General features: G+C 40.3%; 1 long non-coding RNA gene across 1 annotated transcript; it reads left to right on the top strand.

Moving 5' to 3' along the window:
• Positions 1–1,185: 1,185 nt before the first annotated feature.
• On the top strand, positions 1,186–17,602 carry LOC111271472 (uncharacterized). Its single transcript, XR_002686883.1, has 3 exons — positions 1,186–1,267; positions 3,329–3,701; positions 17,192–17,602. It is a non-coding gene; the product is annotated as an uncharacterized LOC111271472 (long non-coding RNA).
• The last annotated feature ends 6,020 nt before the right edge of the window (positions 17,603–23,622 follow it).

Consider the following 23,622-nt stretch of genomic DNA (forward strand, 5'->3'; position numbering starts at 1 on the left):
GTTACCAATGGTCTATCTTTTATTTGACCTGTTCCGCGACCTCTGCTCCAGTGGCCTGTTCTAACGAAAGCAAAACATATTGTTTCTGTGTTTGTACGTACCATAGACCCTCATCCTATATGCGCTTTATCGTTACTTCTATTTGTAGCCTTCTCCATTTGTCCGTTCCAAAGTGTTGTGAAATTTTCCGAATCTGTGTGTATTCGAAGCCGGCACGTGCGTACGTAAATATAAGTTGTTTCAACAACATGGCGGAAAGCAGCACGTAATCTACGCGATTTAAACAAAAATCAGTTATTATGCAGCGCTACTGCATAGTGCGAGCCCCAGCCAGCTTAATCTTTTTTTTTTTCCAGAAATCGATTGTCTGCGTTATTACCACTTTTCACGCGATCTCTAAGAAGTCTGAGAACAACTTTTATGAGGCAAACCTAGAGATGAGTGATGTAGTCCAGATTGAAAAAAAAAGTCTCAAAATCTCACTAAAACGATTAAAAGAACCACCCCTGGGACGATTTATATAGAAATTAATCACACTTTTAAGAGCATGATATCACTTACCAGCTGGGTCGTGTACATAAGATAAGTCGTGTTGCAGCGCTATATTTTTTGGTGTAGCGTATTTGAGCAATACTTTAGCGAACTTACACATAATAATAATAATAATAATAATATCGTTTGACGTAAACCTGAAATTAATAAGTTATTTACATAATAAAGGAGGAATAGTTTGAGAATGATTATTGAGTGGCTAAGTCCTTAATTGAATGTATATTCGCGGCGGATTGTGCTTCTATTAAATAAATATGATCGTCAGAAATGGTGTTTCTAGAACAATCCTGTTAACGTAAGATAGAGGCTTGGAAGCAACTCGTAAGAAAAATGATGGAATTAAATGATCCACCCCGTACATAGACTGAAACCAATAGCGAGGTAAGCTGTAATTATAAAGAAAAAAAAATGCTCAGCGATGTCGTTGTCGTTGGTATGATCTCTTTCCCAGTAAATAGTCGTTCCTGCAGTTACAATACATTGAGCGCGTCGCCAGTTCCTACTCGTAGTACACTAGACGCTTACGCCTACCGTTTGGCCCCTGACGGTTCTAGTTAACGCTCTCCATTCGGTCTGCCAGTGTATCTTGTAAGGCCACTTGTCGAGGGGAAAACCATAATTCCACTGATCAAACTGGCTTTCGCCTTGTTTGTTACTTGACAACGGCGCTGACTATCCGGTTAGCTGCACCTCAAATTCTCTACAAGGACTAAATGTGAGATCATGCTTATCAGAAGGATTGACGTTTATGTAGATAGATTTGAGCATTACAGATTATCTTTTTTTTTTTGCTCTATTTCTTAGTGTCTTCGAATTGATAGCGGTTTAGCGTACACGTAGAGAAAGAACCCATAATAACCTGCCACCAGTGTATTTTCCCAACTACCTTATTACAATATTTAGAATACCTAAGAATTTCGTTTTAAGGTCTTACAAGTCGACCGTATGTTATACAGTGATTACGAACAAGTAAGATAAATTAAATATCTAACAGCCTATTCGTTTTAGGAAAATCCTCTTAATACGGTTGTACAATATATTACTTCGCTGTATATGTGTTTCCATAAAGTCCGTGGTAATCTTTGTGTACGATTTCGCAAATGAAATGGGTGAGCAATGTATCTTTGTCTTAAACAGCATCTGTTCCGCTTCTGTCAAGAACAAGCAATACTTTTCCTTCCGATAGGAGCTATCCAAACGACGCCTTGATAAAAAAAAAACAACAACAATTAATGTATCTGTGTCCGTAGCTTTGACAAGAAAATAAATTTTACTTCCTTTGTAGAGAGCAAGCCCTGCATCTATTGTGCATCAGTTTTTGTATAAGGAGTCATCTTCTGTCGCCAAGCCAGCCTTCTTCGAAGCGCTTTGCATTCTAAAACGTTCGGCAAGCTCTTCAATTAAGGATTTAGAAAAGGTTTCTGTCCACCCTCGCTGGAAAACTAGCTAGTCCTTACTTTCATAAAGATGGTGTTGGCTAAAACCGAACATACGGTGACTCAACCCATGTCCAGAACGAAGACGAGTGCCTTGCTAAATGTCAGATCTATTTTAAGTCTCTACGAAGGCAGAAAGCTTTCAACTTCGAAATAAGCCTCTTTCGAAATTAGCTCCCGCAATCCTTCTTCGAATCTCTTACTTAGATTTTGCCATGTAGGCAATTGCAAGAACTATGGTGTACGCAAAGGTATAACGTCGGAGATACAATAATAGACTCGAGATACAAATGCGCGCCATTAAATATAACTGAAAAACTATTAATATGCTAATGATGATAAACGCAAATCTAACAATCAGCCAAACATCATGTCAAAGTTAACGAGACAATGTAAAAATGTATAAGCGACAATTTTGGAAGAAACTAAGGCTAAAAATGGAAGACAAATACTTATACACTTTGTTTACGTTAGGCTCCTTTAAAAACCAGTTCTTACTAATTATTTTTCCTTTTAACCTGAGCATAGCGTCTATCTGTATATTTTCACTATGAGCTCATTTATGAATCGCTACGTTATTGGAGCCTGAAATACTTTAGAATAGGATATGGCCTGACCCTTGCGCCTAACTCATACGAAACTGCCTAACTCTGATAGTGGGAGCTTCAAGTCAGTAAAGTCTGCTTAATCGAATGAACGACTTTGCACTGTTGTAGATAAATCTTCAAAACCATGTCTTTCCAAGATGCTGTTGGCTCATTAGTAACACATATGCTACTATACACTGATATGTGGACAATTGACCTTAAGATCAAGTCGATTTCCAATTGCGTTCTCGTAATGGGACGTTTCTTCAATTTTTTTAAACAATTTACATAATCTACTCGTTGTAGCAAAGAGAGCACTCAAAGAAAAAGTGCGTCAATCAGTGCAGTAGCTATATTAGAAAACGAAGTTTTTTTTAATTTTAATTTTTTAAATTTTTAATATAGTCGTCAAATTTTCAAGCATACGACCTCGTAGTGTCTATTCTAAACAGAAAATCCAATGCACTCATCCAGTGTTGCATGAAATTTAGCAATATGTATAAAGCACATTCTTCATTAACTTAGCCAATACCAATGAAATATGTGAGAGAAAAATCGAACACGTGTCTGCGTCGTTCGGACGCTCCGATTTTCTTCATTCAATGTTCGGAGAATATGCCTTTCATTTGGTTGACTTTCTTTGGAGGTTGTTTCTAAAAAAGCAGTACCCTATTTGTACCGTATGACTTATATGCTAATCGAAGTGAACCGATATGATGCTAACGATAGATATATGACCTTTTACTACTTTAGCTGTCTTCTCCTTGTGTACAACTCAATCGACCTCAGTGCTCATTCCCGTTCTTGCCTGGCTAAGTCTATGCACGCTTTACCAAACGTACATTAAGTGGATGGCTCCATCATGTCCCAAAAGGGTAGCTTTCGGCAGTGGGACGGTCTATTGATGGTATAAAGGAAACGAGCTTCTGCTCTTCTCTGCCCTAGAAAAAGGAGAAGGAGGAGGACGCAAAGGCGGGGGAATTGGAACGGAAGGACGGACGTCAGTCGCCAGCTGGGCGCTAGCTTGGGACGTTGTCACGTCATGGCTCGTCCATCTATAGCTGAAATACTCATATCGAACGGTACAGTAAGCAAGCTACCACACCAGGAAATAAGCAAACCGAACGTAAGTTCTCCTTAGATCGTAACGCTGATATATATACTAGCATCATATGGGGCGTATCGTCGATATTGCTTAGCATTGAGTTTCTGAACGGGTTTAAGCTGCTGAATGGCAGTGTCGCATTTGCGTAAATATTGGAAATAAAGCTGGATATAAATAAAAAGAGGCATAAGCTCATCCAATTTAAGGAACTACTACAAAACAGAAACCTTAAAAGACAAAGATAGCATCTTTATCATATTTCCATTGCGTATCGTTAACGGCTGAAGGCAGTAGCAATGGAAGTCGTTTATGTCTGTTAGCGAGTAGGACGTATTAAACTAAGAACCGTTCAAGGCCATGAGCTTCAAAAATTTTAGGAATGAAAAGGTTTGCGAATCCAAAAAAATACAGGCCAATGCAGCCACCGTCTTCGTAAGACCCTGCTTCCGTCAGTTCTTGCCATAATCAAGTCAGTGGTAAATTCTGACTAAGACAAAAAGATTTGAGAAAGTGTACAAAGTCCTACGGCAAAACGTTGTTCTAAAAAAGGCATGGGACGAAAAATTACCACCAAGGGACATGCCCAGAACGGCTATGCGGACCTAGTAGTATAACGCAGACGCTCGTCGAGAGAAAGGCAGGTAGAGGGAGTATGTATAAAAGGAATGGTATAATATAATACTTACGCAATATACATATACAACAGAGGGCATCGAAATTAAGGGAAACGATTGTTATTACTACACTATACGGATGTAGTAAAGGGCGGAGTCAGCCTTAAATAGGTAATTTCACGTTGAATGCACTGTAAAAGCGAGGTGAGTGACATGTCCTCCGCTCTAAATTACAGCAGGTGCGGATTGGGTCGTCTATTAGTTTGATACGGGTTTCATAAGGTCGACGTATAAATAAGCCACGTGGTCCGGTCATTATGTCTATAACATTCCTTTTAAAACTTAACGGTCGCTTTTAAAAGGGCTCTGGTCGTAAAGTAGCCTTAGCGCCTTCTCTGTTTTCCATCTAATATTAAATGTTCACTACGGATAGCCTATTCGATAATAAACAGCTAGGAGTTTGTTTTTCAAGATAACCTATTTCTAATCGTAACCATTAGTTAATACGAAGTTAGATTTTCTATTAGAGCCGCGATAGTACGGACGATGTGTTGCATCTTGTAAATAATTCCATTTATCAATCGCCAGTTCTATGTGAAAGGGATCGGCGAACATAAGGTAAGGCAAAATTTCTTTATTTGATGTTCATAAATGTTTGTGAAACTAGGCACTCTGTAAGAAACACCAGAATCAAATCCTGTTATCGTGATTCAGAGTTGTGTTGAGCCGCCCGGTCGTATGGTTTTTATACTCTTGTCTTCTTGGAGCAAAAAGCTTAACGTTTTTGTTTTTTTTCTTAGCGGTTAGGATATTTCGGGTCCTTATTAGTTCCATGACACCTAAAGACATTCTGAAAATGCTTCATTCTAATTGGCTTCAAAGAAATAGTTCTTTTCATCATCGGATTGTAAATGGCGAATGGTAAAATCCAGAACACGATCCTGTGGCTTATCAACAGTTCCTCATTTCTGAACATAGAATTGGCTAGGTGCTTCTACACGCTTCCTTTTAATTCCCTATGAACCATTTCGAATTTTTTTAATTAAATTATATATATTCAATAGCGACTTGTAGGAGTAGGTTCCTGCAGCCTAGATAATATGGAACTGACCACTGTCTGCTGGAGCACCCGACACACAAATTTTTTGTTTGATCCCTATATGGCTAAATCCACCTTCGGCAAAGGCTTTGGTATCCACAGCGAATTTCACCAACCCAAAATTATAGGCCAATCTTACTGCAGGTTACATCGTGTCGTTAAATTTTCAATGCTGGTCTGACTTTTACTCAAAACTCCGCTGAGAATGCAGACATGTACGGAGAGGCAAACTGGAAGAAAAAGAGTCAACCTAACGAACGTACAAGTGAAAATGGTGAGGGCAAAATTTGACAAATGCTTTCAAAATAGGTAATATACAACCTCCAATTCCAAATTGTTGTCAAAGAGTTTCGCCCATGGTGGGCTTTCTTACGCTAAACAAATTTAGATGAATTCACACAGTGGGCTTGTTATTGCTTCAGAGGGGCATTGGCTCACTATTATCCATATCTAGCAATTAGCCATTGACAACCTGCGGGAATTTCCTCTAATTGTCATATGTGAACGTAATTATCATTAGAGCCAAGGCCAAAACGTTGTGAGGGCATAGGATTTAATAACAAGCCTAATACGCCTCCCAGACTACATGCTGATGACTCTTATTATGCTGGTGATGAGTGATACGGTAGCTAACAAAAGGTGGGGTACCATGGTCCGGGTTGCTAGAGCGCATTTTCTAAAGTACGTCCTTATAATAATCATGAATTTCACCTACCTATCGCTGGTCGAAATTTATGCGTCACCATTATGCGTCATCAGACGCGTTACCTAGACATCATGCCGTAGACCTTCCGATGGAAGCAGGTTTAATGCTATGTTCGGTCAAAACTGTTAAAGAAAAATCGAACAGAAATTTGTCTACATCATATACGAAGTGTATACGAAATAATTAAATGGTAAGTTAGTACCCATCTACGACAATGACGTCAATGATTGTTCTCCTGATACAATCATGCCTCCCTGTTCCATGGAGAATAAAAACGTCTCATGGAGTTGCTTAAACGAGAGAATTAGCTCATCATCAAGCAGAGTGAAGATTTTTTTTCTATAGAAGTGATTACATTTCTAACACTTTAGATAATGCACAAGATTGGACTACATTGCATAACCGAGACTCTGTCGCCTCCATTTATTGGGCAATCAGAGAATCATAATTAAAGTATACCAGCTCAGATTCAAATCGGTAACTTGACAGATGCTCTAAAAAACATTTAGTAACTTTAGAAAACCAAGGTAGAGTTTTAATAGCCATCTCAAATAAGGTTGCTTGCTCAATAAAGAAATGAAAAGAAAGATGCAGAAAGCTCATTCGCTACTAAACGCCAAATCCCTGAAATTGGAGGGTCGGAAAATTTTTTAATGTGTGACGTTTCTTCGAGCGACACAATAGTGGGTCATTTAGCTAATTTTATAAGAAAATAACTGTAAACTTTTGCTAAAGAAAGGGATACAAGAAAGTATTCCTAATAACACCAGTGACAAAAACGATAAGGGAAAGAAAGTGGTAGACCTAAAATTGCCGCGTTATTTTTGGAAATAGTTTTCTTCAAAAAATATTGCATAACAGGCTCACTCGATTTGGTTACATCGATTTTTGATCGATACTGACGCGTGGAATATTTGATATTTACGCATACTGAGAGTTCATATCAATGATCCATCTTACATAAGAATATTTAATGAGTTTGAATAGGTCGTACTCGTCCTATACCTCAACGCGTTTGTTCCTAGAACCCAGTCAATACCTTCATGTAGCCTGTTCTTAATTTATCCAATATACACAGACACACCCGCATGGCTGTGATACAATAGAATGCTTCGTAGGCATATGTATACACTGACATGCTCGAAGGATATACAATTGCTAGGTTCCTGCTTCAATTAAATAATTTTTGTCGTGTGGTTGCAATATGACGCACGTTCACGTAGAAAACGGAAACCAAACGTATCTATCGGTGATCTGGTGAGTTCTTATCGGCTAAAAACGTGACACTCCGCCTTCGGTCTTTGATTCGTATATGGCGGCGTCTTCAGCAGTTGGGATAGCTTTTGCTGCAGCTGTAGTCGAACCATTCAGCCGTCGCGTGGCGCGCAACGCCCGTCTACTAGCTCCACCCGTTATACGAAGCAAACAAGAATCTTTGAGCATCAAAAACTTGGATCTGATCTAATTAGATAGTAATAATAATTAGATAGAGGATGAAAGAAAACGAACGATTAGATAATTATTTCAATACGAGTTGAATAGATGTAAAATCGCATTTAGATATAAATTGTGTGAAACTAAAATTACACATTCGCAAATGTGGCACCGTAGCATATTTTCCACGTCCTGACCCTTATTTACCAATAAAAAAAGCCTATATTTAGTTTATATCCGGAGAGATAAACAACAACTGTCCAATTTTGCTATTTGCTATACGTCCTGAAAGAGGCCTCTCCCAAGGCATATCTTAATAAACGTGTTGAGCTACGTAAGAAAATATGAAAGCGTTTATAACCTGGCCTATCACTCCCGTCTGACATAGACACCGTCACTACTGTCCTGAAGTGAAGAACATACACAGAACGATCTAATCACGTCGGTAAATATACATCCTACAGACAGTGATAAACTTGGAGGATTGAGAGAGCTTTGGGTCCGATAAATCAATCCAGACTATAACATTAACGTCGGACCAATTTTTGCTAATCCTGAGAGGGTTGTCGTCAAGCATTTATTTTAGTTGCGCCACTTCTAACTAATTCATAAGTATTTAAAGTGTAAAGGACAAATTCCTGCCCTATACTACCCTAACAAAAAACATACATAATGCAGAAGCTAGCTTGCCAGTTCCACAGGCTCCAACTAACACTAGTATTTTTTTGATGTTTCTATGGAAAGTCTTCATCACAAGTATACAAGCTTGCCGCTTTGTGCCTCACGTATTTTGCGTCCATATTCGCGTCAATTTCATGATGCTGTTTGCAGTAACACGTGTTCAAGGGACTGAGAAGTGATGACCAACAAACAAGTGAGCATTTTCGATATCTGCGGAACTGGAGCCTTTTGCTTCAAATCAATCTATTTGGTATAGCTCTGCAATTCGTCTGCTTTAGACTGGAAAGGTAAGCTTTCGAAGCTTCTACAAGGAGCCAAAATTAAATTCGACTTTTTTTTTTTTATCTAAAGATGGAACGTAACGCCAATACCTCTTACTCGACAAAAAGGAAACAGGATGGCTGAATGGTCCGAGACAGCTATAGCAAACTAACTCAGGTCTCTCACATGAATTGAAATGAACAGGTCTATTTCTAATCGATTAGATAAGAATAGATTTTCGCCAGCATATCAAACCTATTCTACCAAGGATTCGTGCGATTGGCACACGATGGAATCGTAAGCTCTTAAGCTGGTCAAAAGGTTATGCCTGTCCTTCACCTTTTAGTAAAGGCAGCGCTTATTACTATTACTATAAATTGTGGTAATACATCGGTGTGTAGTGTAGAGAAAATAAGCGATGCAGAGAGCCCACTAGAGCTTTGCAGGGAATTTGTAACATTCGTGTATGACCTGGTATGGTTATGGGGAAAAATTACTAGGCTTTGTCGGTTTGACTTTTCTACTTGTTACCTTAGTTCACTTGATGTAATTGGGCCATACGTAGATCTTTAGTTGACCGACCTGTTTTCTTCAGAACTTGCCTACAAACAAGACCGTTCTGGTCCTGCCAAACGCGACCCATGCGTTTTTCTTCGGATAAACTTTTAGCTCTGAACTTCGGCGTATCTCTCGGAGCAACCCATTAATTTATCTATATTCGTTTTATTAAGCAATATTCTTCTTTCAACTTCTATTAATTCTACTTTGCCAAATTTCTCAGAAATCCTAAATACGGACTTTATCAACAGCAGGCTATAAACGGCCTTAGCTTCCATCGTTCGACGTAGGAGTTCATCCGCTCCACCCCGAATTGCTACTAATTAGTCGTGCAGGCTGGTTGGGCGACGTGACACGCGCGACCGCTTTATTAGGCTAGGGTTGCATCAGCGACGACGTTTGTGTAGCCTTTAACCAGCGACTTCTTCAACTCGTTTTGCTAAGTTGCTACGTCCTGATAGATCTTAATTGGAAAAAATATATATTGGTTTCGGATAACACGAATATAAACTAAACACACTTGCTATGGATAAAATAGGTCCGTAGCCGGAGCATTAGTAGTAACAGATCCTAGTCCATTGTAACTTTTAAAGCACCTATGAGGGAAGACCGTAAGAAACCGCTAAGGGCTTCTTTCTGCAAGGGTCAATATCTCATGTCATTCGCCTAGGTCCACCGCAATGCAGAATATTAATTTCCTAGTGTATCTTTCTTAAGCACTGGCCGTGTACAAATAAACTAAACCCATTTATTCACCTGCGTATGTTTCGCTTGTTTACTGCGTTTCCTTGCTTGTAAGACGCTGCTAATAATGCCAATGATAGCGCAAGTCTTCTATTGTAGTCAATGTTAGCTGTAAAATGGTCACGCTTGATCATAACGTGTGTTTCAATATCGATGTATCTCATTGAGTAAAAATTGGTCTGCTCCCTGGTGTTCACGGCAACATCTCCACTGAGTGCTTCCAATCGTTTTCAAAGTCCTGGTATATATTCGCAGGGTCGTGCTAGATATCCAGTAGCGTCAGAAAACGACGCCGAGCATAAGGAAAGCCGTCCTCGAATAAAGTCAGTCACTAATAGCAGGGCATTGTGGACAAAACAGAAGCAGGTCTCACAATCGATCTACGTCTTCATTTAAAAAAGCACCTCGACGAACCCGAGCTCTCCTTCGGGAGGGCGTACGGTAGCGTACGCAATTGGGTCTTCCATTCTAATTCATCTACTGATCATCCTTGGGTACTATGGCTAAAAGATCTATCATGGGAGCACGGTTGAGTTATGATTGAGTCACCCGACATGAAATCCAAAACAAAGTTCATCACACCAAAGGTATTCGTAGGTACCTTTTCGTAGAAAATGGAGATGAAGTACGTGCGAAAGATGCTGCTTATTTTTGAAATCCCGACGCATCCATCTTTGAAATCTAGACTCTGCGCAGAGCAGTTTTAGCCTTTCATAGCTAAGTTTTTCTAATGATAGACCAGATTCTATCATCAGCAACGGAAAACACTAAAAAAAGGGTAGCGATAGGAAAAAAATAATTACGGGCCAACTTGATACAGTTATTGATCTCAACAATTTGAACTGACAAGGCCTAGTCACACCCATAGCGTACAACTTATTCTGGGCATTGGATTAGTTTCATTGAATAAATCAGCCGTTACGATCTCACAAGGTAATTTTTAAATACGATAACAAAGCATGAAGCGACATCATTCTTCGTGGCGTCTACTAAAAACTTACTGAAAAATTACTCGAAGCAACCTACCTAGCAGATCTGTGAGCTAAAGATAGGCTATCGCCGCGCAACACCGAATCTTGAATGCTTGGCTAGCTCTCTTACAATCGATGTCATAGATCTGCAATTTTATTTACGCCGACAGTCATTATGCCGTCCAGTGACCAACATCATAATCATTTAAAAAGTCACGCTTCGAATGATTCTCCGAAACAATTGGGTCTTTTGTTTTGCTGATATTTTCTTCTCGATAGGGTTGGAGACTCGTCCATAGCTCGACGATCCTGCGTTTCTGGCTAAAAAATTCGGACCGTGACCTAGAGCCTTCCTCCTATCAGACTCAACAACCGAGCACATCTTCGTCAAGTCGAAAACGGACATCATACAATTTTTCAATTTAGACATATCATTTTGGTACAGACCTATTATAATCGTTGCAAGTTCGTTGCAACAAAACTAGATTACTGCCCAAGCGCAGTGCTTCGCGAATTTTCACCGTGTAATTTCTATTGTCTATTGCCGCATTATTGTTTGTCATAACACTATTTCATAAAAACAAAAAAAAAACTAACAAAGATTAAGCCCTGAACTAATGATGTTGATACACTTATGTATATGGTATGATCGTTCGTTTTGTTAACAGTGAGTGAATTTACGTAATAGTAAGTTTTATATAGGTTTTATATAGGTTTCTATAGAATAATTTTTAACCTTAGACAGTTCTCTCGCCACTGACTGCATTGTCTGTGTCTTTTTTTACACTTCCCCCGACTAATAATAATAATAACAGAGTGTATCAAAAAGCTCACAATAATTGATTTCGGTGTATACTTTTTTTTAGTTTAATTGTCTTTTTTTTGACCTTGAAAATCCTAGCGTAGAATGCGGTATCCTTCGAGCCAGGTACCCTCGAATTCTCGCCTTTCAATTGTGCTAAAGAGTTGATACAATTTGAGAAATTTACGTATAGTAATTGTTGAAGATGAAAGATAAATATAAGCAAGATAAGCAAGACCTTATGATTCAGTACAGGTGGCATATTACCATTAAACTTAGAGACACTTAAGTTTAGAAGCGTGCCTGGACACAAAATGCTTTTAGTTATGGATGTAGCGAACCTTCTAAAGCGGTAGGACACTCTATACATACATACATGCATACGTATGTAAATATATATATATATATATATATATATATTAATACGTTAACTAAATCCTTTTCAGACAAAGCCAACAACAGAGAACTCCAAACAAGCTGTATGTGACGACAATTAGATTATAGGAAGTCAGACAGATTATCCTCTGAATACTAGCGGTAAGCAGCCATAGTAGAAAATCTCCAGAGAGGCGATGTCCAGTTTGTACCGCCAGTTGTTCGATAGCCGTGACTGTAAAGCTTTTTGATCACGTACATAGACAACAGCCAGCGGCCAAACTGCTTCCGTAGGATTCTATCCTACACGACAACGTAGGAAGAAGTTCAGACTGATACGATTATCAGAAAAGGATCAGATACGTTCTTAACTTAACAATGCACTGTTTACCTACTATCATCGAAAGAAGAGAAACCACCACCCGTAGGATAATTCGAAAGGCCCTCATGTATATACTCCGTATCATAAAAGTTAGACGTTTCTCTGACGATGCTAAAACAAGAATACTTGTGCGCGACTCAGTCCCGCTAAGGACAAAGCAGCCAACCATTTATGATCCAATAGGAAAATGTTCACCTTTGACGCAAAAGTCAATGCGGTTGATGCTGGTAATATATCTGTCGCGGCAAGAGCGAACCGTCCTATTGGTCCTAACACTTCGAAAACGACGTTCGTTTACTGTGTTATGTAGCAGTAACTGTACGCCTAAAGAGTTCTTGTTGTTTTTATTCTAATAAAAAGTGTGTTACACTAACCAGGTCTGCAATTCCATTTCTCACGGCCAGTAGGTAAACGCATGCTGTAGGGAATCTGTCCAGGAACGAGTAAACGTAAACCAATACGGTCCAAACTAGGCGTTTTGTTGCTTCATTGTATCTAAGGAAATTGCTAGACTCCGTCCTGTCGTACGAAAGTTAACCTTCCACAATGCACAAGGGAGAGACTTATAGAGTGGTGAAGTAGTTCTGGCTGGAAATAGGCTCCATCAGGTTAGTTAAAGCATACTAACGTCGGTTAGTGAAATAAGATATGCCCCGGCGAGCGCGAACTGTGCTGGTGTTGCACACGGTTCGCGTTGTTTGCTTCCTGTTCGCCGCTATCGGTTAACTCACAACATGTATGGCCTGGCGTCGTTGACCGTTAGGTCACTGCTCAGCCGCTGCTGACCGAGTGAGTACTATTAGTGGCCGTCGAAGCCCATGGGAATGGTTCGTTTAGAGACTCTCTCGCCTCTTCTTTACGCTTATCACGTCTTAATTATACGAATGGGACTATTATCTAGGTCTGCCTAGTTTCTGCTGCTGAGCTGTCTTCCTGTATTCACTTACTCATTTGTTTTTCCACTACTAACACCCTCCAGTTGCGTCACAGCTGCATCTTCTACAGTTGGAACTACTAGGCCTGCTGCTCAAGGAGGGCAGAGGAGCTGCGGTCACACGGGGGCGCTTCCGATGTGCTGTCTTCTTCTTGGACATGAGCATCTGTTCATTGAGACGTAATTCTTCGCTGCTGGCGTGGGGTCAGTCAGATTTTACGCTCAAGACTGCCATGTGGATAGAGGCCGCTAACAGCTGCTACTGCTGCCGTCAGCAGGAGGAGTTAGTAAAAACGACCACATATGTTAAAGGTCCCTGTGGCACAAAGGCAGCTCTGTTCTTTTTGAATAAACGCGCTCGACTTCTTTCTTCTTGTGTTCGTTCTCAGGGTTCGCACGTCAAAGCACCTCTGGATCTACACAAACCGTGCGTCTTCGGCGACCCTCAGCGTACTGAGAAAACTTGGGCCGGCTAAAATGTGCAAAGCGGGTACAAGTGGGATAACCTGGAGGCATAAATTTTCTCGCACTTTAATGTTTTTATCGCACGCTTATGCGCCACACACTCGAGCATTCGTTATTCCTGGAATGCCCGTATTCACACCTATACCCGCACACCCCCTATGTCCTTCTCTAGGCGGATTCATAACCCCCGCCATTTTTGCTCAGCATCGCTTGTTCATCCACCGGCCTTGTTCATACCGTGCTGCTTCTTGAAACGCTATTTCAATATTTATATGCAGGCAGAAGTAAGCTAAAAAACAAACAACGAGGAGATCGACAGGCTGAATGCGAGCAACGAAGAATTCGAAAGATTCGCTAACCTAATGTGACCTTAAATAATCTTCGTGTTTTTTTTTGGCAGAGTGCTCAAAAGAAATGTGACCTGTATACTTACATGCCTCGATAGCTAACGATATTTAACGATAGGACAAACGGAGCAAGAATATAAGGGGCAGAACAGGTGGCAGCACTGGGTAGCTTACAGGGTTTAGAAGAAGTAGGTTTGCTGTTGGCGGAAATATGTAAACTAACAATTCAGGAAAGTGGGCTTATAGTCACGATCGGCATAAGGAACAGTAAACTTGCAGTCAACCGTACGCTTTACAATAGTTATTTTATTAATCAATGTACCGTTGCAGAATAACACGCACATCGTAATAATTTTTATCTGAATGCACCTTTTTTTTAATACGAATAACTGTTATTTTGCCTACTTTTCAGCCTTACTTTAACTGTAGGCCTACTTGGAATCGATGTTGGCTACCAACTGCTCCGCTCATCAAAATCTCCTTGATTCGTACTAACTTAAGTATAACACTTAACTAGATGAGATTTACGTTAATGTTCTATAATTCAAAGAGATCGTCATTTCATTACCCTATGAAACTAGAAACATATAATTTGTAATTTCTTTTGATTCTTTTCTGAACAAAATGATTATAGAGAAAAAAAAAACAAGGAAATTATTATAGCAAAAAATAGATGTGAATCATTGTATAAGATGATTCACGTACACTTGTCAGGCCTTATAGTCTGTAGGCACTTGTGTGCTATAATTTAACAAAGTGTTCGTTTTTCCGATCAGTTAAGTTCCCTCTAGCCGATGCACTTGCGCTCACGTATAGGTAGACCTGCCTAGCCTTAACCTGACCACTGACGTGCTCTCCCGTGGTCACGCAGTGTTAAGCAAAAGGTGCGCGTGTGTGCATAAGGTATGAGAACACGAAAGTGACATTCATAGCGCTTCGATGGCTTTCCGCCTACACCTCCAAGCATCGTGTTGACTAAATGGGATGTGGGTGTCGACACAGCCACAGTTACTAGTGATGGTACTAATGGGTGTTGTCGACCGAAACGAAGTCACGTCGAAGAGGCCGCTGATACGCCCGCCACTATTTTTTTTCTTGAGCAAAAGGCAGAAAATGAACGGTTGTCTAGCTGTGCTTACCGTTATGCTACGACCTCAGTTCTAGCGGAGTGCAATGCGTGCACTCGGCCTTAACGCGATAATCTGACCTGTGCCCACAAGCGTTGGTTTTTATCATGCTTTGAACTGCCCCCACAGTCGTACGAAGTAAGGAAGAGAACGTTCATATGGTTAGCGGATCTTTGTAAGCATGCGTACGCTCTGCCTAAACAAGCTGGCTAGCTCGAACGAAGTCGTCATGCGGCTACTTCGACTGCTGGGTATACGTACCTATAATAATAGCAAAGGAAGACGGTACCCTTACCCTGGCGGACTGAACAGAAATAGAGCATATAGTACGTGCCAAAATCAGAACCGGAATCACAAAACAACTATATAGAAACTCTCGAAGAAAAGCAGGATTTTTGAACGATCCAGTTATCATTCCGTCTCTAGAAGGTCATTACACTTTGCCATAGATCATCGAGCGTACTATGAGTTTTACCTGTGAGCAAAGCCTGAAACCATGAAATAATAATCCAGTCTTCATTGCAGTGCCACAGCCTCGCACATACTCGGTCAAAGGGAACAAATAGATTGGCTATGCGTCGTTTTGTTATTGGTTTGCCGGAACAAGTTACTGGTCAAAAAGTCGTTTTCATTATGATCGTTGTCACCAAACAGACTCGTTCTTCATTGAGATTACTAGTACGGGAAGCGGCATTCAATTAAGTCCATCATGAAAAAGCAACAGCAAGAGCAATCAGCTTTAGTTAGGATTACTCGAGACCCTGATAAATAGACTTACGTGAATATACATGCGGGCGATAATAATGGAAGGCCAAACACGACGCAACGACTCGACACGCTGGACGCTGTTGGGTGCGGGAGCGCCAAGAGGCTTTCTGATAACGAACCGAACGCTTTTGGAAACGAAGCTTTGAGCTTCAATGTGGGAAAGAAGCTTTAATGTTGCAAATGTAAATGGGCCCCCCACCTAAATTAGGGCAGAATCATTCCAAAACACTCTCCGCCCTTAAGGGTAGATCGCAAACGAGAATATCGTCCAGTCGTATCGTAATTTTATGTCAATCGCATCGCAACAGAGGCGCATAAGGAAAATCTGCGCAAATTTTTTGACAGAGTCATATATAGCTTGAAAATTAATTGTTTTTTCTATTCTTTTCGTGAATCAAGTGGCAAATTGTTTGGTTACCCGACTCGCGCGTTTTCTGTCGGAGAATGCTTATGTAATGTATCGCATTGTCGTATTTTCACTAGATCCTTCTTTCAAACTGGACACCATTGCAGTATTTCAGATCGCAAATATGGATTCGTCAGCTAGAAAACGCTAGCTTCAACATTTACTTCGGTGCATGGTGCTACGCATAGGGACATTAGGTGTAGCTATCAATATTTCGAGCAAAGTATGCCCTAGACTGCTTTTTAGACGACCGTCATCGTCGTTAGTGATCAAACGATATTCTCTGTTCGCTTCAAAACACTGCGTCATCGTCAAAATAAAACACTCTAAGGATACCGTTCGCTGAACCATGTTACCTCGCGGCTCACGAGGAACCACCCGTCCATCGCTGGACACGATCGAGGCGACGAGAAATGCTTCAAGCGACACAAAGACATTTTAATGACGTCGTGCGATGGCCACGTTGCGCCTCTAATGGACAAAGTCGCCCTACGATGGGCGGGATACCGTTCGCGCAGCGGCTAATCGGACGTCATTCGGCTCCCGAAATGAACATGGGGCACGGAGAGCCTATTCAGCATGTGCTGTGAAAAAATACTGTTCGATGAAATTAGCTAAGCGCGGTATGCAGCAGAGATAGCTATCATCCGCTGTGACATCTAAGTTACTAGCAATAAATGAAAATTATACCTGTGGAAATAAGTGTAAGGCAAATTGTCATAATGACAATATGATTTCGTTGCAGGTCGAAGAAACATAGTAATTCAAATTGTCTTCTTGAGAACGTTGAATAGAAGGACCGATTCATTCAACTATAATTATACAAATCCGTTTCAGGATGGGAACGCAACACTGCAACAACGACAAAACCAGGTCACTCGCTACTGGCATAAACACGCTGCTTCCGCTCCTCATCAGGATACCCGAGCGTTCTTCACGTTGGCACCCCTTCCGTGAACGGAAAGCAACTAGTAGTATCCAATCTTTTCGCATGTGTATGGTAACGACGTACGATTTGCGGCACAGTTGTGCAAAACAAATATGTCTGAACAGAGGTCTGGCGCAATACTGAACGGTAGCGGCCGGCATCAAATCAGAAATACGTACCTGTAAATGAAGTCCAAAGAACGATGTCAGTTAACCCAACTGTTACCGCAAAACCACTGTGCTTCAAAATATGCTTGATAGTAATTTTGTTTCTTCCATTACATATGTCTAGTATTAACACTGTAGAAGAATTTAAATAAAGTGTGGATATTTTCAATCTGCTGCGGTGGAGGGCCCTTGTTTACAAAGTTCAATGAATATCTCACGCGCTATTGTTATTGAGTCTCTTAGACCATACAGTGTCGTCAGTTTTCTCACATCAAGGACTTCAAGGAATCGACGTAAGAACAAGTAGATTGGCTCCGGATTCACGGAATCGGTACGGCCGTTTGTGTGGCTTCTTTGTACGACTCATTTATTTGGATGATTTACATCAAGATGTCCCCTTAGATCACGATGACAGCGGGCAGGTGTTCCGTCCCGTTGAAAAAAAGCTGCCACCTCTAAGAACATTTATCCGAATGCGCATTAAAACAGAAATTGAAGTTTTTGTATTTAGTCAGTGCATTTTAAAAGAAGAACAGTCTCAACACTTCCTTTTCTGAAGTGCCGCATCACACTTCATCAATTCCGGGTAAACTTACATGGTGCCTCCACGTGCAATTGTCCAGTAGATGTAATCTTGTCAACTTATTGCGCCATTTAATTTAAATGTAACTACATCGTCCCAAGAAGCTTTTTTTCTTTTTTAGAAAGAAGAAAATTCTTTTTGAAGAAAATTTAACTTAGATCATCTTCATTGGTAGCAGCTATAGGAGGTTTCCGCTTATGTTTGACGTGCTGATATGAAATTCATAAGTTAATTTCGGGAGGCATTGCTAGTACCTTCCAGTGTTTTTTGGCTAATAAATCTCATCGGTGTTCTCGATCTATAATATTGTGTATAAGCATTTTGAGCTATTCTATCCGTTTTAAACGTATGTTTCATCCGATTAATTGTAAATCGACCGGGTGGATCTGTTTAAGACTCCCTACAATTTTGTCTTGGTGCTTCTGCTATACACATCTCAACACGTCGATCTAACGGGTTTCGGAATTAATTTTTGGGCTTTTAAGGCCGATTACTGGCTGCCCCGTTTTAGTTACCGTTCGAATGGTTACCCAATAAAATTGGCTAAGCTATATACTTGCGTTTATATCGCAAACTAACGTACTCGAGATTATTCTACCAATCAAATTAGTCTTGCCTAGGCCAAGGCTCTAGCGATCTGCGTTCAAACCTTTATTGATCTTCAAGTCTGTTTGGGCTTTTAACATGAGTTAACCGCCCAACTACTGGTTTCACTGGTGCTAATATAAATGCACTACCTATCGGCAACATGTTCAATGCAAGTCCTTATCATAGCACGGGCAGCCATGCCCATCTAGACTGAAACGTGTCTATCTTAGCAGAAGTATAATCCTAATCTATCTAGATTAAAACACATAGCCTGGCCATAAAGCAAACGTTTAAATTCACAACTTCCACCCAAAAGGACTGCGGCCCACTTTGTTAGGGAAATTAGTTATCTAATATTCTAGATTCGACTAGCAGAAAAAGTCAAGTTATCTTGCCGTGAAATAACTGACTGTACATATGCTCTGTCCTTGATATATATATATATATATAGAAAATTTCTGTTTCCTTCATTTACTAATATATCGTATGTATTGTACGATTCTTTTTTTGCCAATCTCAAAGGTCTCCCGTCATTTGTGAACTCGTGTTTGAGTTTGGTGAAGAAGCAAGCCTTTCCAAGAAACTTTCTATTTTGTTCAACAGTAACATTGCGACCTGATCGATCAGGTTGATCCTATTAAATATAGACGGATGTGTACGTGCGTAGGGAACGCAAGCTAAGACTTTTCGCCAAGCAGAACCAGCGAAATGTCAAACTTTATAGAAGTTGCCTAGTTGGTATCGATTTATCGATATATAAAATTATTCATTTTTCTGCAATAACGCCTGCTGTGCATCTAACGCATGGCGGGCTCGAACTAAACATCCCAAAGTTCGGTGCCTATAAGTTCTTTGTAAGTTGACTCAGTTACTGCGAAATCAAATATAAAATTTAACTTGAATTCTAAATGTGACCTAAAAATTGATTAGGCCCAAACGACACTTAAATTTAATTCGTTATAGCTTAATGAATTTTATGATTAAGATCATATTTTTAATTAGCAATCCTTCGTCATAGATTTAATTATGCCACACTAACGTGAAGCTCTAAAGCTCACGCACTTTGGTAAAGTTCTTAATTCTAAAACTGGCTATGTTATAGTCAAAGTTCGTGTAGGATAAATATTATTGAAAGTCAGTTGAGGGTGAGTTCCGTACAATGCCGGTTTAGCTGAATGATCTAAAACGGGAACTTGTTTTTATTCCAGAAACGCTGCGAAAAAGACGAGGGCAAAAATTACGCTTAGGGGCAATCAAGAAATTGAAAACTATTGTACGCACATTGAAGCCTCTCCAAACCTCTAAAGACCCAATTGAAGGCTAAAACGGAAAATTAATAAAGCGACCTCTTTGGAACAAAAGTTGGCAGTGTGGTTCGCTCCCTGGTACATACAGAACAAAGAACAGCACCTCTGGAATACAGACAATAGAGGGTCATCTAAAAACTGTAATTCTGAAAAGCTGAGGCAGTTATTAGAAGGAATCTATTACGGAGTCAGGATAGCCTCTGGGGCAACCGTATTTGTAATAGAATAGGGTCTACCATGCCATCTGCCTACAGAGAGGACTGTTATTTGATGTTCAATATAATCTCATGAAAAACGCCATGTTCTCACAACAACTCACGAAGCACAAAAACGAAGCAGGTAGAAGGGTCCGAGGAAACTATAGTTTACTTTACAACAGCACTTCTGGTGGTAATAGCGCATTTAATAGTTTTTTGTAAACATTGATTTTTCGATGTCTCGAGAGAAAAAATACACGGCCATACCTGACACACATCGTATCGGTAAGTGTGCAGGAATGGCTGGAAACGTACAGCCCTTTCAATAAAGATGGCAATTCCGTAATGTATTAAGACCGCTACTATGGAACTGAAAATAGCCCAATGACAAACTACTCGGAGTAGACTTCAGAGTAAATAGATCTCGCGGTCACCATAAGAACAAAAAAGGCAGCTAGTGCCGAACGACACGAAAATGAGACTCTATTTGAGGTTGCAAGGGAATTTGCTTAAACAATATCAGAAGTTGTTTATCCGATTGGCAGGAAATTCTGTCTGGGCACATCATTGAAGCTCGCGGATTGTCAAGAAGAGTGCAAATAGTTAGGCATCTTCGAGAGCATCTCGACAAAGCTATGAAAAGAATTTTATATTGAATAAGCTACGGCAAGTTTATAAAGGCAGTTGCCGAGCGAAACAGCTTTCATGGCGGTAGCTGAATCAATTATGCTTGTGCCAGCATACGGACCATACCTAGAAAGGCTGCATTCATTATGGAAATACTTCTACGGAAAGCCGGGTTCATGCCTCCAACCAGCTTTGGAATTAACTAGCTGAAGACTTTAGAAACTCACAACGGAAGAATAGCGGCCTGTCTGAGAGGACGAAGAGAATGCTCTACAAAGGCGCTCACCTGGAGCTACCGCGAAAAACAACATCCCGAACGTCCAAACGCGGAAAAAAGAGCCAGAAGGAGAGGTTTCCGACTTCTTCTGTCTGTTACCAAACATAGTGATTTTCAGGGCTGCTCTCACTGTAGAGGGAAAAGCTGCGTCTACTTCGGGTAGGACCCAGAAAATTGCAGACCTTGTTCATTGGATAAAGAGCAGCTAGGAAAACGCACTCAGAGGCTAATGAAAGGGTGACTGCGCTTAACTGATCCGGAGACAACAACAACTTCCCGTATTAGTCCGTGCTACTATTCAATGCAGCGTCGGGCGGGCAGAAAATAAAGCTTTCTGGAGATTCGGCGCAAACTTGGTAAACAAGTTCTCGGCAGGCGGAGCTCAACCGTACCTACCACTACTAGGGAGTCGAATGCTCATGCCAATCCGGTAACGAACAATAGAAGGTATTTGAATCCTGTTTCTACTACGAGGTGATTTATGATCCAAATAACATAGAAGCAGTTCGTTCCGGTCGGTGAAAAAGTGAAGTAGTACGTGGTATAATTTCGAATCGAGCCGTGCGCATATTACCAGACGCTCATGTTATAAAAATGCTATTTTACTCATCGATAATTCTTAGCATACGTGCTCTGTCACGATAAACAGGTAAAGAATAAGGCGCAACGGAACTGGACAGACGCTCCGCAGTCTTCTGATGTTAATTTTTTTTGTGCACTGTACTGTTCATGGAGCTGCTTTGTCAAATGAACTTTGTTGCACCTTTTTTGGATGCCTCTTCTTTCCATAACATTATTCAAATGTGACTGTGATTTGTAGCGATCGACGAGATAATCTGCTGTAGTTCTGTGCTAGCTGGCAGGAAGGTCGAAATTGTTGAGCTGCTATATTTGATGCGCAGATCAGTGAAGGGCAGTGTGATTTGTCGATAAATATACGTGCGTGTTTTTTTCCTGCAGTATGTCCTTTTCAGGAAATACTATTGAAAATAGTTGGTTTTTTTTCTGCTAACATTTCTTTGGGATCTCATAAGTCACACAACGATAATCAATTACATATTAATCACGAGCTGTCCGTGTGAGTCTCATATGCTCTAGGCACATAAAGTCAATTGCTATTAGTGAATAATGTATCTAAGACAATGTGAGCAAAGGTAAAGTTGCCTTTCCACTTTCTAGCTGAAAAAGGGAACTACTCAACCTGGAAAAGGGCTATCTAAAGACTAGAAAGTCTCGGATATTCGTGGGAAGATTTTCTTCTCTGCACTCAAGACTTATTGAAAAGCCATTTTCGACGTTGATATATTAGGCATGCCCATATGCATTTCGAAAGCGTCCTTTGTTTCATTTGATTATCGTTGTTTACGAGTTGACATTTCGGAAGGGAAAAGCCATTTTGTCTATTGTTTGCCGAACACGCTATGTCAGAAACGTTGAACCGAGGCAATGGCGTTTACTTGTGTTCGGGTAACAAGTCCTATTCCGTTCTAGAATTGGCCTCCCCGCTGTGCGCGCTTAGTTTGGATTCACTTGGCAACACCATAACGAGTAGAAAACTCGGATTTATATAGGCAAAGCCAAACTCCGCTGCTGTTCCTCCTTTAAACACAACATTTACTACTTTGTAGAATATCCACTATATGCAATACGACTAAAAAGAACGGTTCTACAGAATATTCCTATTGCAGACAGGCCTGATAGGGAAAAGAGGATAACTACTTTCCTTATTATAATAATTTTTACGAAAGCTATTTAACATTCGTTTTTTCTACGATATATATTTTATTGTAATTGAGTTATCGCCTCGCACTTGTCTCGTATATGTGCAATGTATAGCACGTGATAGAATATTAAAGCTGCGACTAAGTTGAAAGTGGTTAGCTGAAGAACTTGATCGCCCGCGTGTCATAGAAGTTCTAGAATTATTAAGAAATGAATGATATTTTCAGCGCGCTGATCAATACTGTCTATGAGTCCATTCACTTCTGGTATAAAAAGTCTATGCTAGCCAACTATTAACTGTACTTAATTAGTAAAGGGAGCTAAGGCTATATAAGCCAACGTTCGCTTAATGCTATTGCTGGAAACAGCCAATGGCGGGCCCAGACCAAAATTCATTCACAGCATATTCATTAAAGACCCATTTATAACGTGCTTTTGATGGGATCAGTGTAATTCATTCACCTTGAAGAAAATATCAAAAGACATGTACGTCGTTGGCCTATAGTACTCCACGAGGTAATATTACATAAACCGAAGGCACTTGTGGGCTGAGGTCAGTGATTTCCCAAAGCAAGTGGAAAAATAAATTTCCTCCTGAAATAGATATAAAAGAAAACGAAGAAACGTGATGCTTCATAACTGCTCGAAGAAATGAACGGTTAGAATTGATCTAGGTTGCGTTGCGTGTGAAGCCAGCTTGTATGCGGTTTACGTACTGCTACACCTACGAGTTTGCTTGAGAAGAAAAAAAGGCAAAGTAATATTGTTCTCTAAAGCTAACTTTATAGCATTACATAGTTCTGGTATACACTATGAAGTAAGTTCCAACTGACGGTGACGGTGATTATCGGCCGTGCGATAAAAATGCCTGT

Source organism: Varroa jacobsoni, unplaced genomic scaffold (assembly GCF_002532875.2).
Source record: "Varroa jacobsoni isolate VJ856 unplaced genomic scaffold, vjacob_1.0 contig00647, whole genome shotgun sequence".
NCBI classification, from domain to species: domain Eukaryota; kingdom Metazoa; phylum Arthropoda; class Arachnida; order Mesostigmata; family Varroidae; genus Varroa; species Varroa jacobsoni.